Genomic DNA, 14,842 nt, shown 5'->3' with positions numbered 1-14,842 from the left:
TGTGTGGGCTTTCTCTGGGTGCTCCGGTTTCCTCCCACATTCCAAAGACGTGGGAGGCATTGATTAGATCAGAGACTGGGTGGGTTGATTAGATCAGAGGCTGGGATGGAGTATTGATTATATCAGATACTGGGGGATGATTGATAACACCAGAGGCTGTGCGAGAGTATTGATTATATCACTGGGTGAGATGCAATGACCATTATCAGACATTGGGCGAGGGTATTGATTCTATCAGACGCAGGGTGAGATGCATTGATGATGAGGCTGGGTGAGTTGCATGGATGATGAGACTGGGTGAGGGCATTGATGATGAGACGGGTGAGGGCAATGACTCTATCAGACACAGGGTGAGATGCATTGATGATATGACTGGGTGAGATGCAATGACTCTATCAGACACAGGGTGAGTTGCAATGATGATGAGACTGGGTGAGATGTATTGACGATGAGACTGGGTGAGATGCAATGATGATGAGGTTGGGTGAGTTGCAATGACTATCAGACACAGGGTAGGATGCTATGATGATGGCGAGGGGGCTCACGTTGTCGACCTCCCCTGTCAACTAACCTCAGTCAGGCGAACGCCAACAAACAGAGGCAGCAGAGGCAGAAGCAGCTTCATAACTTCTGCTGCCTCAAACGCAAGAAGAAGACGATGGCGAGCCTGGGCCGCGGCTGTTGGTCGCTGGAGCGGCGGTGACCGGGACACCCCACCCCACCCCGGCCACTCCACCCCACCCCACCCCACACTGCGCTCTGTGGCCCCATGTCCCCGGCCCGGACCAGCTGCACACTCTGCGCTTCCGCTTTGTCAAAGGCACTGCCCACCATTACTCGCTCTCTCTCTCTGTGTGCACTGTTTTGTGTTGTTGTGGTTGATGATATTGAAAGCGGCGGCGTTGGTGCGGCCGGCAGGCGAATGGTGAGGGGAGAGGGGGAGAGGGAGGGAGAGGGAGGGAGAGGGAGGGAGAGGGAAGAGAGGGAGGGAGAGGGGGGAGAGGGAGGGAGAGGGGGGAGAGGGAGGGAGAGGGAGGGAGAGGGAGGGAGAGGGGGGAGAGGGAGGGAGAGGGGGGAGAGGGAGGGAGAGGGAGGGAGAGGGGGGAGAAGGAGGGAGAGGGGGGAGAGGGAGGGAGAGGGGGGAGAGGGAGAAGGGAGGAGAGGGGGAGAGAGAAGGAGGTAGAGAGAGAGGGGAGAGGGAGAGGGGGAGGGGAGAGGGAGAGGGGGGAGGGAGAGGGGGGTAGGGAGAGGGGAGAGGGAGGGAGAGGGAGAAGGGAGGAGAGGGGGGAGAGAGGGAGGGAGGAGAGGGGGAGAGAGAAGGAGGTAGAGAGAGAGGGGAGAGGGGGGTAGGGAGAGGGGAGGGAGAGGGGGGAGGGTAGATATAGGGGAGGGGAGAGGGAGAAGAGGGAGAGGAGATAGAGGGAGGGAGTAGGGAGATAGGGAGGGAGGGAGAGGGGGAGGGGGAAAGGGAGTAGGGAGAGGGAGAGAGAGAGAGAGAGGAGAGGGAGAGGGAGAGGGATAGGGAGCGGCGGTGCCTTGCCTTGCCTTGCCTTGCCTTGCCTTGCAGCGGGCGAGGTGACAGTAGCCGGTAGCCGGTAGCCGGCACATTACATCCTCTCTCTCTCTCTCTCTCTCTCCACACACAGCGGGTGATGTATGGGCGCCGGCAAACACTTCTCCTTATTGTTACACTGCAATGTTACACATTGTAACCCAAGGGAAGCATTGCGTCTGCTGTATCCGGCACTCTGTAACAGCTCGCCTTCCACATACTGTATGTACCCAGGCAGGACCTTTGTCTTTTTTTTGGGGGGGTGTCTCTAGTCTTCCCATATTAATCCAACATTTATTTTTTGCTTCAATAGGGTTGAGCACAATTCCTGCTTGAATCCGGCATGGATTTGGCCCGGACGTGGAAGTGACTGATTCATCGGCCCATTCAACCTTGTGCCCAGTAAGTACAGTATTATTATTGTAACAGCCGCTACTCTTAGCTTTATATATATATATATATGTGCACATCTGACCCAGTAAACCATGCAACCCGTCATTGACGACCACTGTCCAACTTATTCCCAATGTCACTAATCAGATGTGCAGCACTTTGGTCAACGTGGGTTGTTTTTAAATGTGCTATACAAATAAAATTGACTTGACTTGACTTGACATTCTAAACCATTTGCCCACCAGGTAAATAGTCTGCAAATTAAAAGTCCATTTCACCTTTCCCCCAATGTGGACAATTTATCCATCTTATTCCCAATGTCAAATTCTTAAACCATAGGCTCACTAACTAATTTGTCTGCTGGTCAGGCAGCATCTCGGGAGAGAAGGAATGGGTGACGTTTCGGGTCGAGACCTCTTCTTCAGTCTGAAGAAGGGTCTCGACCCGAAACGTCACCCATTCCTTCTCTCCCGAGATGCTGCCTGACCTGCTGAGTTACTCCAGCATTTTGTGAATAAATCGATTTGTACCAGCATCTGCAGTTATTTTCTTATAATTTGTCTGCTGTCCATTTCTCCTCCACCCCAATGTGGACAACTCATCTTAGTCTAAAGAAGTGTAGGAAAATAACTGCAGATGCTGATACAAATCGAGGGTATCACAAAATGCTGGAGTAACTCATCGGGTCAGGCAGCATCTCTGGAGAGAGGGAATGAGTGACGTTTCGGGTCGAGATGAAGAAGGGGCTCGACCCGAAACGTCACCCATTCCTTCTCTCCAGAGATGCTGCCTGTCCCGCCGAGTTACTCCAGCTTTTTGTGTCTATCCTGGGCAACTTATCCATCTTATTCCTCATGTCAAATTCTAAACAATTCGGTCACTAGATAATTTATCGACAAATTAACTGTCCACTTAACCTCTACCCCAATATGGGCAACTTATGCACCTTATTCCGAATGTCAAATTCTAAACAATTCGGTCACTAGATAGTTTGTCTACAAATTGACACTCAAATTCACCTTTACCTGATTGAGGACATTGGACTTTATCGCTGAAACTGATGCTCTAGATAACATGGAGAATTAAATCCAGCACTCCTTATCGATCCCTTTGGTCTACCGATTGTACTTGAGTTTGAGAGGGAAAGAACAGCGGATGCTGGTTTAAATCGAAGGTAGACACAAAATGCTGGAGTAACTCAGCGGGTCAGGCAGCATCTCTGGAGAGAAGGAATGCGTGCCGTTTCGGGTCGAGACCCTTCTTCAGACTGAACTAAATTGATCATAAACCTAAACCTTCCATGGCAAAATAAATGTTCCAACCCTCTACAACTGACACTTTACCGCAAGACTTGAGTTTCAGAAAACGACGCAATGGTCCGGAGTAACTCGGCCTGAAGAAGGCTTCCGACCCACAACGTCACCTATCCATGTTATCCAGGGATGCTGTCTGACTCGGGGTTACTCCAGCACTTTGTGTGGGGTTTTTTTTTTGTTGGTAAACCTGCATCCTTGAATTTCAGAAATATTTGTTGTACATTATTCACAACTGTATTTTGACAAGACGTGAGGGAGGGTTTTTTTTTTGTTGGTGTGGATAATCCAGGTTTATGTGCCAATCGAGTACTGACCCTCCAAGAATTGTTACTCATCAAACTGAAGGGAACTCCTGCTGTGTAGTCTGATGTCTCCTGCATGGTTTTCTGAAAGTGCTCCAACAGTAATGAGTTGCAGCCAGATACAAGAAGTTACAGAGAAGTTACAGAAATGAGCTCAAGTCTGCTAATTAGCAGCCGTTATCCTTGTTTTATAGTATTTTTAATGACATCAATAACAATGTGTGATTAATTGAGGCAGTGCATGTTTACAGGGTGAAAGCACTGTGCGACAGCCTAGGACATTATATTTTATATACTTAGAATATCAGAAATCAAATGATAGATTCTATTGCATATAAGTTAGTGTTTATTCTCTCTAGAGTTTTGTGTTCATTACCTCTTTGCTTAAATTATGCAGAAAAAGTTTACCAGTGTGCGGTGTGGTTCTGAGGTTATTAGCTATAAGAAGAGGTTGGACATATCTAGAAACATAGAAAATAGGTGCAGGAGTAGGCCATTCGGCCCTCTGAGCCAGCACCACCATTCAACGTGATCATGGCTGACCATCCTAAAGTACCCCATTCCTGCTTTCTCCCCATATCCCTTAATTCCGTTAGCCCTAAGAGTTGTATCTAACTCTCTCTTGAAAACATCCAGTGAATTGGCCTCCACTGCCTTCTGTGGCAGAGAATTCCACAGATTCACAACTCCTCATCTCAGTCCTAAATGGCCTACCCCTTATTCTTACACCGTGACCCCTGGTTCTGGACTCCCCCAACATGGGGAACATTTTTCCTGCATCTTGCCTGTCCAATCCCTTAAGAATGTTATATGTTTCTATAAGATCCCGTCTCATCCTTCTAAACTTGCATTGCTTTCTCTGGAGTATCAGAGGTTCAGGGGAAACCTCATAGAAGTTTATATAGATTAGTGGACCAAGTGGACCCGTTGGGCCCAAACCTCTCCTGTTTGGTGCAGCACCCTCTCCTTCCCCCTCCCCCCCTCCCCCCCTTCCCCCTCCCCCCTCCCCCCTCCCCCGATTTGGCTGTAGTTCAGGAACAAACAAACAAGAGTTTTAGTATATAGATGCGAGGCATCGAAAGAATAGATGGTTTCACTTTTATTTCCCCCCAGGGTGGAAATATCAAGGACTAGAGGGCATAGGTGAGAGGGGCAAAGTTTAAAGAAGTGCAGGGCAAGTTTTTGACATGGAGAGTGGTAGGTGCCTAGTGTTATCACGAGGGCAGGTATAGTTGTGGTGCTTAAGATGTTTTTGGAAACGCACATGGATGGAGGGATATGGACAATAGACACAAAATGCTGGAGTAACTCAGTGGAACAGGCAGCATCTCTGGATAGAAGGGATGGGTAACGCTTCGGGTCGAGAGCCTTCTTCCGACGTGACCCATTCCTTCTATCCAGAGATGCTGCCTGTCCTGCTGTGAAACTCCAGCATTTTGTGTCTATCTTTGGTGTAAACCAGCATCTGCAGTTCCTTCCTACACAGAAGGAAATGGACCATCTGCAGGCAGAGATGTGTGTAATTTAGCATCATATTCGGCGTGGAGATGATGGGCCGAGGGACCTGTTCCTGTGCTGCGGTGTTCTAGCCCATGATACCAAGCAAAAGTGCGAGAAAATAACTGCAGATGCTGGTACAAATCGAAGATATTTATTCACAAAATGCTGGAGTAACTCAGCAGGTCAGGCAGCATCTCAGGAGAGAAGGGATGGGCGACGTTTCGGGTCGAGACCCTTCTTCAGACAGAAGAAGGGTCTCGACCCGAAACGTCGCCCATTCCTTCTCTCCTGAGAAGCTGCCTGACCTGCTGAGTTACTCCAGCATTTTGTGAATAAATAAGCAAAAGTGCGAATCACCTGTTTTACTATTTGTGCAGATTGGAATCACAGCACTTCACCTAAGGGACTTCACAAGGGATGGAAGTGTGCCGTGTTCTCGTATCAGAAAGAAAAACTAAACAGTTACAACATTTCCAGCTTAATTTTAGTTCTGTTGCCAGTGATACAATTAATTGTCACCTTCAAGGAATAAGATAAACATTTGCTTGCCAAGACATTTGTTACATGATTGCAGGCTGCAATCTTTATTTCTCTGAGTTTGGAATTTTTACGTGTTTAACAGTGGCTGACATGGGCCGCGAGCATTGTAGCCATTTTTACTGCTGATTTGAAAACTGGACGGTGGAACCAAGTCGAGAGGCTTCTCTGGGATCTGGTATGTTATACAAGTGGGCAACGGGTTGGCAAACAGAGTTTAATGAAGGCTTCCATTTAGAACGCAAAATGTTGTTTAACTGTAAAGAGGTGCCAGATAGTGGCAGAGCTGCTGCCAGAGACCCGGGTTTGATCCTGACTATGGGTGCTGCCTGTCTGGAGTTTGTATGTTCTCCATGTGACCGTGTGGGTTTCCTCCAGGTTCTCCGGTTTTTCTCCACATCCCAAAGACGTACAGGTTTGTAGGCTAAAGTCTGAAGAAGGGTCTCGACCCGAAACGTCACCCATTCCTTCTCTCCCGAGATGCTGCCTGACCTGCTGAGTTACTCCAGCATTTTGTGAATAAACAGGTTTGTAGGCTGATTGTTTTCCGTAAGTGTGGTACAAACGGGTGATTGATGGTCGGCGTGGAATCGCTGGGCGGAAGTGGCTTTTTTCACACTGTATCTCTAAAACTGATCTAAACAGATTGTTGCCGGGCATGTCAGTCTAGTACATTAAACAGAAAGTTGTTTGCAGATGCAAATAGTTAGGAAGGCAAGTGGAATGTTGGCCTTTATTGCACGTTGGGTGGAGATTAAAGGTAGCAAAGTTAATGATGTCACTGTTTATTATGGACTTCTTGTATTCAGTATTCACTCAGTATTTTCAGAACTTTAGACTTTAGAGATACAGTGTGGAAACAGGCCCTTTGGCCCACTGACCAACAATCACCCCGTATACTAGCACCATCCTACACACTTTAATCTCCACCCACCATGCAATAAAGGCCAACATTCCACTTGCCTTCCTAACTATTTGTATCTGCACACCTACTTTCTGTTTAATGCACTAGACTGCCCTGCACAGCAACAACCTGTTTAGATCAGTTCTAGAGATACAGCCCCTTCCGCCCAGCGATTCCACGCCGACCACCGATCACCCATTCATACCACACGTACAGAAAACAATCAGCCTACAAACCTGTACATCTTTGGGATGTGGGAGGAAACTGAAGAACCGGGAGGAAACCCACACAGGTCATATAGAGAACGTGCAAACTCTGCATAGACAGCACCCGTAGTCAGGCTCGGTCCCAGGTCTCTGGTGCTGTGAGGCAGCAACTCTACCGCTGCGACACTGGGCTGCCCTACAGGACTGAGGGTGCATCTTTTTTGGCACTAAGGGATCAAGAAGTCGGGGAATTGGGCAGTAAAGTGGATGAGCTGGATTATCAGTCATGGTCTTACTGAATAACTGAGAAAGATATGGTATGGCTTGCTCCCAATTCTGCTTCTCATGCTAAGTTTAAATATTAACTAGTGTTCCCAATTTGGTGGTGAGTGTCTGGAATGTGGTGCCAGGGGGTGGTGGTGGAGGCAGCAAGGGTAGTGCCATTGACAAAGCTTTTAGATAGGCACATGGAGATGGAGGGATATGGATCATGGGCAGGCTGATGAGATTAGTTTAACATGGCATCTTGTTTGGCACAGACATTGTGGCAGATGGGCCTGTTCTAGTGCTGTATGGTTCTACGTTCAATGCATTTAGTTATTCACTGATGCCAGTTAGAATGAGGTTGTAAACAGTGGTAGTGACAGTTAGGGTTCGGTAATGGGTGATCATTTTTGCAGTCGTTGAATGAATCCGTTATTTACTGGCCAGGATCGTATATGGAGCATGATCATTTGGGTTTGTTAATTAAATGCTCCAATTTGAGGGGGAGCGGAGCTATTTTTATAATCTGTCTGCAACATTCATCTCAAATGTAAAAATAATTCATAACTTTTGTCAATAGACATTTTAAACCTGTATAGTATCCTTTATAATTTTTCCATCATTTAGTACACTGAGGGTAAGGGAGATATATTAAAACTGTACACCTCTTTCTGGAGTTACTATATTTCGCTTCTCATTAAAATGACAGGGTTTGTTTGTTAAATTGGTTGCTTAAAGATAATTTGATTTTGAATAAGTTAATTGGAAAAAATATTTCAGTTCCATTGGAAGAATGAATTTAGGTTAAGTCAGGTATTCGTATTTGGAGGCTGAGTATTTTGGGCAGTATTATTTTTGATTAGTTCAAAGTGTGATTTGCGTTCTTATTTGGATTTAATAGTGCCTGACACTCAAAAATCATTGATATTGTGGTATCCCCTAGCGTTCACTTACCACAGTGTAGTTTATTCCATCGAGAATCACCGGTGAGTATAAAGGATTCACATTGGAGATGCGTTGTTGACTAAATGAGTAGGATGCTGGTTTAAACCGAAGATAGACACAAAAAGCTGGAGTACCTCAGCGGGACAGGCAGCATCTCTGGAGAAAAGGAATAGGTGCCGTTTCCGGTCGGGACCCTTCTGGTCTCGCTGAGGTACTCTAGCTTTTTGTGTCTATTGTGTGTCGTTGACTATATTGACTTATGGTCGTGAAATGATCAAGTCGTACTGGCTGTGCTTTGAAACAAGAAGCTGATGAGTGAAAAGGGAGAATTGAACTGACTTTGTGTGTTAAACTATTTACTCTGTTTACAAGAAATGCAGCATTTTACTTTGTTCTTTTAGACTAAAAAGAAGCATTTGTTCCAACATGATTTCAAATACGTCACAGCCACGAACGGTCCCATTAGTCATATAGTTTTCAGTCAAACTTTGTGAACTGATTTTTTGATTCTTATATTTTGTTCGGTCGCTTTTTATTTCTTTGTTTGTGATTTTGTTTACCGATTCTTGAGATACAATAGCGGACTGATTTTATTCTTACCCATTAAAATGTTGCATATTCACCTGCAACATTAATCTTTGACGATGAAGCTGATTGAGATATTGATAATACTTCCAAACCTCGCATACCTCTGCACTAACTTCGTGTAGGAAAATAACTGCAGATGCTGGTACAAATCGAAGGTATCACAAAATGCTGGAGTAACTCAGCAGGTCAGGCAGCATCTCAGGAGAGAAGGAATGGGTGACGTTTCGGGTCGAGACCCTTCTTCAAACTGATGTCTCTGCACTAACTTCCATCAGCAACGTCTGATCAATCTTTGGACTTTAGAGGTACAATGCGGAAACAGGCCCTTCGGCCCACTGAGTCCGTGTCGACCAGCGATCACCTCGTACACTGGCACAATCCAACGCACTAGGTACAATTTTTACAATTTTTACCGAACCCAATTTTGGAGTGTGGGAGGAAACCGGAACACCCGAAGAAACCCCACCAGTCATAGGGAGAAGGTACAATCTCTGTACAGACAGCTGACTCATGCTTACGCTGATTCTCCTGTTCCAGGAGCCTCAGTTTTGTAACCAACTTTTTACATGGTACTTTATCAAATGCTTTCTTAAAATCCGTGTAAACAGCATTTATCACATTCAATTTATTGACCTTCAATGTTTCTTTATCAAGCACTTCTGATACAGGGCGGCAAAGCAGTAGAACTGCTGCCTGACGGCGCCAGAGATCGGGTTCGATCCTGACCACGGGCCCTGTCTGTGCGGAGTTTGTACCTTCTCCACGTGACCTGCTTGGGTTTTCTCCAGGTGCTCTCCAAACTAAACTAATCTCTACTAGAGCATAGTGTGATAATATTTTAACAAACCTTCCTGCTTTAATCTCCATAAAGATCCCCATTACACGAATAAACATTTTTAAAAGGTTGCCTGCCTATTCCCTGCAGTACACTGACAAAGTCTAGCTCGCTGATGAATAATGCACTAAATCCTGAAAGATGTAATCCATTCACAGTGTGCTCAAAAACAATCCATACACACACTATCCTAACACAAGCATCTCCTGCTGAGTGTCTTGACATATGGAGAATACATCCAGGAAACAATGACTCAACATATTCTGCAGTTTATTAAGTTATGAGTTGGAGAATTTTTCCTTAAAAGGGTAATAAATCGGATTCTCTGTTTCTCATTTGTGTGTTCTGTTTTTGCAAAAGAGTTTGAAATAGGAAAATAAATTAAGCTTTATTCTATTATAAAATACAGGGTGCTTCTAATCCATGCAGAGACTTCCGATCCAGTTCCGACCCTCTCCAGATTTTAAAATTCACGGAGCCTAAGCTTCAAGCTGAGATTTCATTATCTCTCCCAATTGCTTTCAGTAGTAAACTAGACCTCCCTGGGATTTGGACTTTGGACACAAACAGCTGGAGTAACTCAGCATCTCCGGAGAAAAAGAATAGGTGACGTTTTGGGTCGGGACCCTTCTTCAGAGTGAAAGTAGAGGTGGGGAGCATGGGTAGGGGGGTATAAACTGGGGGTGAGGAAAGGCCAGGACAAATTAGGGCCGACAACATGACCTCAGGAAAGGCGGAGTCCATGATGGCTCATTGTTTGCTGGGGCAGGTGTGGTAACGAGAGGGATACACGCATGCGAACGGTGGTAGATCGACACGGAAACCTGGAGTAACTCAGCGGGACAGACAGCATCACTGGAGAAAAGGAATAGGTGACGAGAAGGGTCTTCTCTCCAGAGATGTTGTCTGACCCTCTGAGCTACTCCAGATTTTTGTGTCTATCTTTGGTTTAAGCCAGCATCAGCACAGTGTAACTGGTAGGACGACTGGGGAGGGGGGGGGGGGGGGGGGTGGGAGGAAATGCAGGTTAATTAAAATTAAATAAATCAATGTTTTCTATCATTTTAAGTAACTCCTGCATTACCGTTGGGCTGTAAGCTGCCCAAGCGAAATATGAGGTACTGTTCCTCCAATTTGTATGTGTGGTTCCTATATCCATATATCTAGGCTTCGGAGGTATGTGCACGCATTCTTAACTGTGGACATTGTTTCCAGCTCATCATTGGCTGTGCCTTCCCATCGCCTTGCCTTGTCCCCAAGACTTTCCTTTCCAACCAGAGTTGAGTTTTATTGCAACAAGAATTACAATGTAACTGTGTCAAGAGTGTTTTATTGACATATATTCTGAAACGGACCAACAAAATTCTTACTTCCAGCAGCACCACAGATATGTAGACAGAGTACTCGGTAGACACCATCATAAACCACAAAAAGAGGTCCAATGTACAAAACCCAACAATATAAACTTTAGACTGTGGGGATACATGGTGGAAACAGGCCCTTCTGCCCACCGAGTCTGTGCTGATCAGCGGTCACCCCGTACACTAGCACTTTCCGACACATTAAGGACAACTTACAATTAAAGCCAATTAAAAATTAAAAGACCTGTACGCCTTTGGAGCTTAGGGTTAAACTGGAGCCCCCGTGGAAAACTCCAGTGGACCCAGGGAGAATGTACACATTCCGTACAGACAGCACCCTTCGTCAGGATGGAACCCGGGTCTCTGGCGCTGTGAGGCAGCAACTCTACCGCTGCGCCACCCTAAGTGAAAAGCAAAACAATGCTTCCCTGTCCCTATTTATTCACAAAATGCTGGAGTAACTCAGCGGGTCAGGCAGCATCTCGGGAGAGAAGGAATGGGTGACGTTTCGGGTCGAGACCCTTCTTCAGACTGATGTCAGGGGGGCGGGACAAAGGAAGGATACAGGTGGAGACAGGAAGATAGAGGGTGAGGGAAGGAGGAGGGGAAGAGAGGGACAGAGGAACTACCTAAATTTGGAGAAGTCGATGTTCATACCACTGGGCTGCAAACTGTACCAGCATCTGCAGTTATTTTCTTATACTTCCCTGTCCCTAGTTCGATCAATGTAGTTTGGAGCTTAGCTGAAGGTTGTGGTGTTTAATAGCTTGATGGTTGTTGGGGCCCCTGTACCTTCTCCCGGTGGCAGGGGTGAAATGAGAGCGTGGTCAGGGTGGTGTGGGTCTCTGATGATGCTGGCTGCCTGCCTTTTTGAGGCTTGTTCTTTTAAGTAATGGAATGGCGAAAGGGATATCGTGAAGTAATTGTCCTGTGGCTACAATCTGACCTGCGATCTACAGCGTGCGTTATTACATTTTAATAGCCATATTACTTCGGTTTGAATTTCGATAAGTTCTAATTGACTTCCTAATTTGGACACGAGTTGTTTTCGCTAAATGATATTGAATAGCAGAGTGCTTAAGTAACCGATTAATAATCATGAAGGCTGGATTAATGGTCTAGAAATTCTTTCAAATCCTGCCAGGGATTGGAAAAGTCAAATTTTGTCGACAACATATCTGGGGGGGAAAGCAAGACGTGAAGTGCTCACTCAGCGGGTCAGGCAGCACAGTCTGAAGAGGTGTCCCGACCCGAAACATCACCCATGCATGTTCTCGGGGATGCTGTCGGACCAGCTTAGTTACTCCAACACTTTGCGTCTTTTATCGTAAACTAGCATCTGCAGTTCCTCGTTTCTGCATATCTGGGAAAGAATACGGGGGGCAGGGTGGTGTGGCGGTAGAGTTGCTGGCTCACAGCGCATGTGACCCTAGTTCGATCCTGACCACGGGTGCTGTCTGTACGTAGTTTGTACGTTCTCCCCGTGACCTGCGTGGGTTTTCTCTGGGAACTCCGGTTTCCTCCCACACTCCAAAGACTTGCAGGTTTGTAGGTTAATTGGCTTCAGTAAAATTGTAAATTGTCCCTAATGTGTAGGATAGTGCAAGTATGGGGGATCGCTGGTTGGCGCGGACACGGTGGGCCGAAGGGCCTGTTTCTGCGCTGTATCTCTAAACTAAAATTGAATGCTTGGAAATTCAACTCGGGTCAGAGGTGTTAAATGCATACATGCATGCATCCACAGACGCGGATAGGAAGCAGACCATTTGGCCCACTAACTCCGTACTGACCAGTAACCACTAATTCCATGTTAATCCCCTCAATTCTCCCCACATTCCCGTCAACTCCCCCAGGTCTTACCATTCCCCTACATACTGGGGTTGATTTACCGTGGCCAGTTAACCTCCCAACCCACACGTCCCTGGGACATGGGAGGAAACCGGAGTGCCCAGAGGAAACCCACGTGGTCCCTGGGAGCCAGTGCGAACTCCACACAGGCAGCACCCGCGGTCAGGATTGAACCAGGGTCTCCGATGCTGTGAATCTGCGGCTACACTCGAGGTGGAGAGCCGCAGCAGAAAGTAATTATGGAGCACAGCGCGTGCCAGCAGATGAGGGAGAATTTCTAGGGACGTAGCTGTAATGATTCGGGAAGCTGCCAGATTGTCCTGAAAGCTCAGCTGACGCATTCATTTCCTTCCCGAAAAGATATTAGTGTAATTTGGCCTCTAGGGGAGTGCAGACCATAGTGTTGTGATTTATCCTCTGCTGTCTGCTGAATCATTGAAGGGAAATTAGAAATAGCCAAATGAATGTTGAAACAAAGAACTGCAGATGCAGGTTAATACACAAAAGGACACAAAGTGCTGGAGTAACTCAGCAGGTCAGGCAGCATCTCTGGAGAACATGGATAGGTGACGTTTCGGGTCTGAAGAAGGCTCTCGATCTGAAACGTCACCTATCCATGTTCTCCAGAGAGGCTTTTATTCACAAAATGCTGGAGTAACTCAGCAGGTCAGGCAGTATCTCGGGAGAGAAGGAATGGGTGATGTTTCGGTCGACCCGAAACGTCACCCATTCCTTCTCTCCCGAGATGCTGCCTGACCTGCTGAGTTACTCCAGCATTTTGTGAATAAAAACCTTCAATTTGTACCAGCATCTGCAGTTATCTTCTTATTCTCCAGAGAGGCTGCCTGACCCGCTGAGTTACTCCAGCACCTTGAGTCCCGATGAATGTTGGTTTTGTCGAAGATGCCCTCATTTTTTAAATGATTACAAAAAAAAATTAACTTCTGTTTATCTGTGTATGATATTGTCTATTGAGCACTGTGTTTATAAACCTTTTCTGCTGCCGCTGAAAGTAAGAGTTTTATTGTTCCATTTAGCAACCTATGAGAGTAAAACTCTCTTGCATAAAAACTAAATTATGCGCATGCTGCTTTTCAAAGGCACAAGAACAACGATGAAATCATAACCATAGGGACAATGCAATAATGAAAAACATCCTGCAAACTGTATAATAGCCTGCTGTGGCACAGTGGTGCAGGGTAGAGTTGCTGCCTTACAGCGCAAGAGACTTGGGTTTGATCCTGACTACCAGTGCTGTCTGTGCGGAGTTTGCACGTTCTCCCTATGACCGCGTGGGTTTTCTCCGGGTCCCCCGGTTTCCCCCCACATTCCAAAGACGCACGGGTTTGTATGTTAATTGGCTTCGGTAAAAATTGTAAATTGTCCCTAGTGTGTAGGATAGTGCTACTGTGGGCCTGGACTCAGTGGACTGAAGGGCATGTTTTCATGCTGTATCTCTAAACTAAACTAAACTAGACAATAGACAATAGGTGCAGGAATAGGCAATTCAGCCCTTCGAGCCAGCACCGCCATTCAATGTGATCATGGCTGATCATTCACAATCAGTACTCCGTTCCTGCCTTCTCCCCATATCCCTTGACTCCGCGATCATTAAGAGCTCTATCTAGCTCTCTCTTGAAAGCATCCAGAGAATTGGCCTCCACTGCCTTCTGAGGCAGAGAATTCCACAGATTTACAACTCTCCGACTGAAAAAGTTTTTCCTTATCTCCGTTCTAAATGGCCTACCCCTTATTCTTAAACTGTGGCCCCTGGTTCTGGACTCCCCCAACATTGGGGAAAAATGTATAAGATAGGCACAAAATGCTGGAGTAAACTCATCCGGTCAGGCAGCATCTCTGGAGAACATGGGGGTAGATGACATTTTTATTACATTACTGTATAATGTATAATTTATTTTTCAAACAAAGATGAAACATAAAAGGAATTCTGTCACAGATTACTCAAATGGTATTCACCCGATTTCCTGTCAGCAGTTCTGCAGTACATTCAGATAAGACGTTACACAGAATATCCCTGTAGTCCCTTCTACGGATATATAAGTCCCATGGTACTATTTGAAGATAGAGGAAGTTCTCCTGGTTTACATTGAATCTTCAACCATGAGTCGAATAAACACATTATCTGGTCGTTATTCAATGTTGTTTTTGAGAACTTGCGGTGTGTGGTGTTGCTGGCTATTGATTGCTTCATTTGGTATTGAAGTTAATGGAGCTGAATTTCTGATGCCTTGCACATGTAATACTTTTTCCCAATCCATCATGAAACACTG

The 14,842-nt window shown here is 46.1% G+C and overlaps 1 protein-coding gene across 3 annotated transcripts in view; it reads left to right on the top strand.

Annotated features, from left to right (window-relative positions):
* Positions 1-425: 425 nt before the first annotated feature.
* The window catches only part of pik3cd (phosphatidylinositol-4,5-bisphosphate 3-kinase, catalytic subunit delta), a 177,288-nt gene continuing 162,871 nt past the window's right edge, over positions 426-14,842 (top strand). Inside the window, exons 1-2 of one of the 3 annotated variants that reach the window (XM_078425739.1) lie at positions 426-484; positions 1,866-1,954. The gene's annotated coding sequence lies outside the window, so the exon portion shown is untranslated. Of the gene's footprint in view, positions 485-824; positions 926-1,552; positions 1,775-1,865; positions 1,955-14,842 lie in introns of those variants that run through there. The other 2 variants (XM_078425738.1, XM_078425737.1) reach the window with 2 other exon arrangements.

Source organism: Rhinoraja longicauda, chromosome 30, assembly GCF_053455715.1.
Source record: "Rhinoraja longicauda isolate Sanriku21f chromosome 30, sRhiLon1.1, whole genome shotgun sequence".
NCBI classification, from domain to species: Eukaryota; Metazoa; Chordata; class Chondrichthyes; order Rajiformes; family Arhynchobatidae; genus Rhinoraja; species Rhinoraja longicauda.
This window is presented reverse-complemented; position numbering and strand designations above follow the sequence as displayed.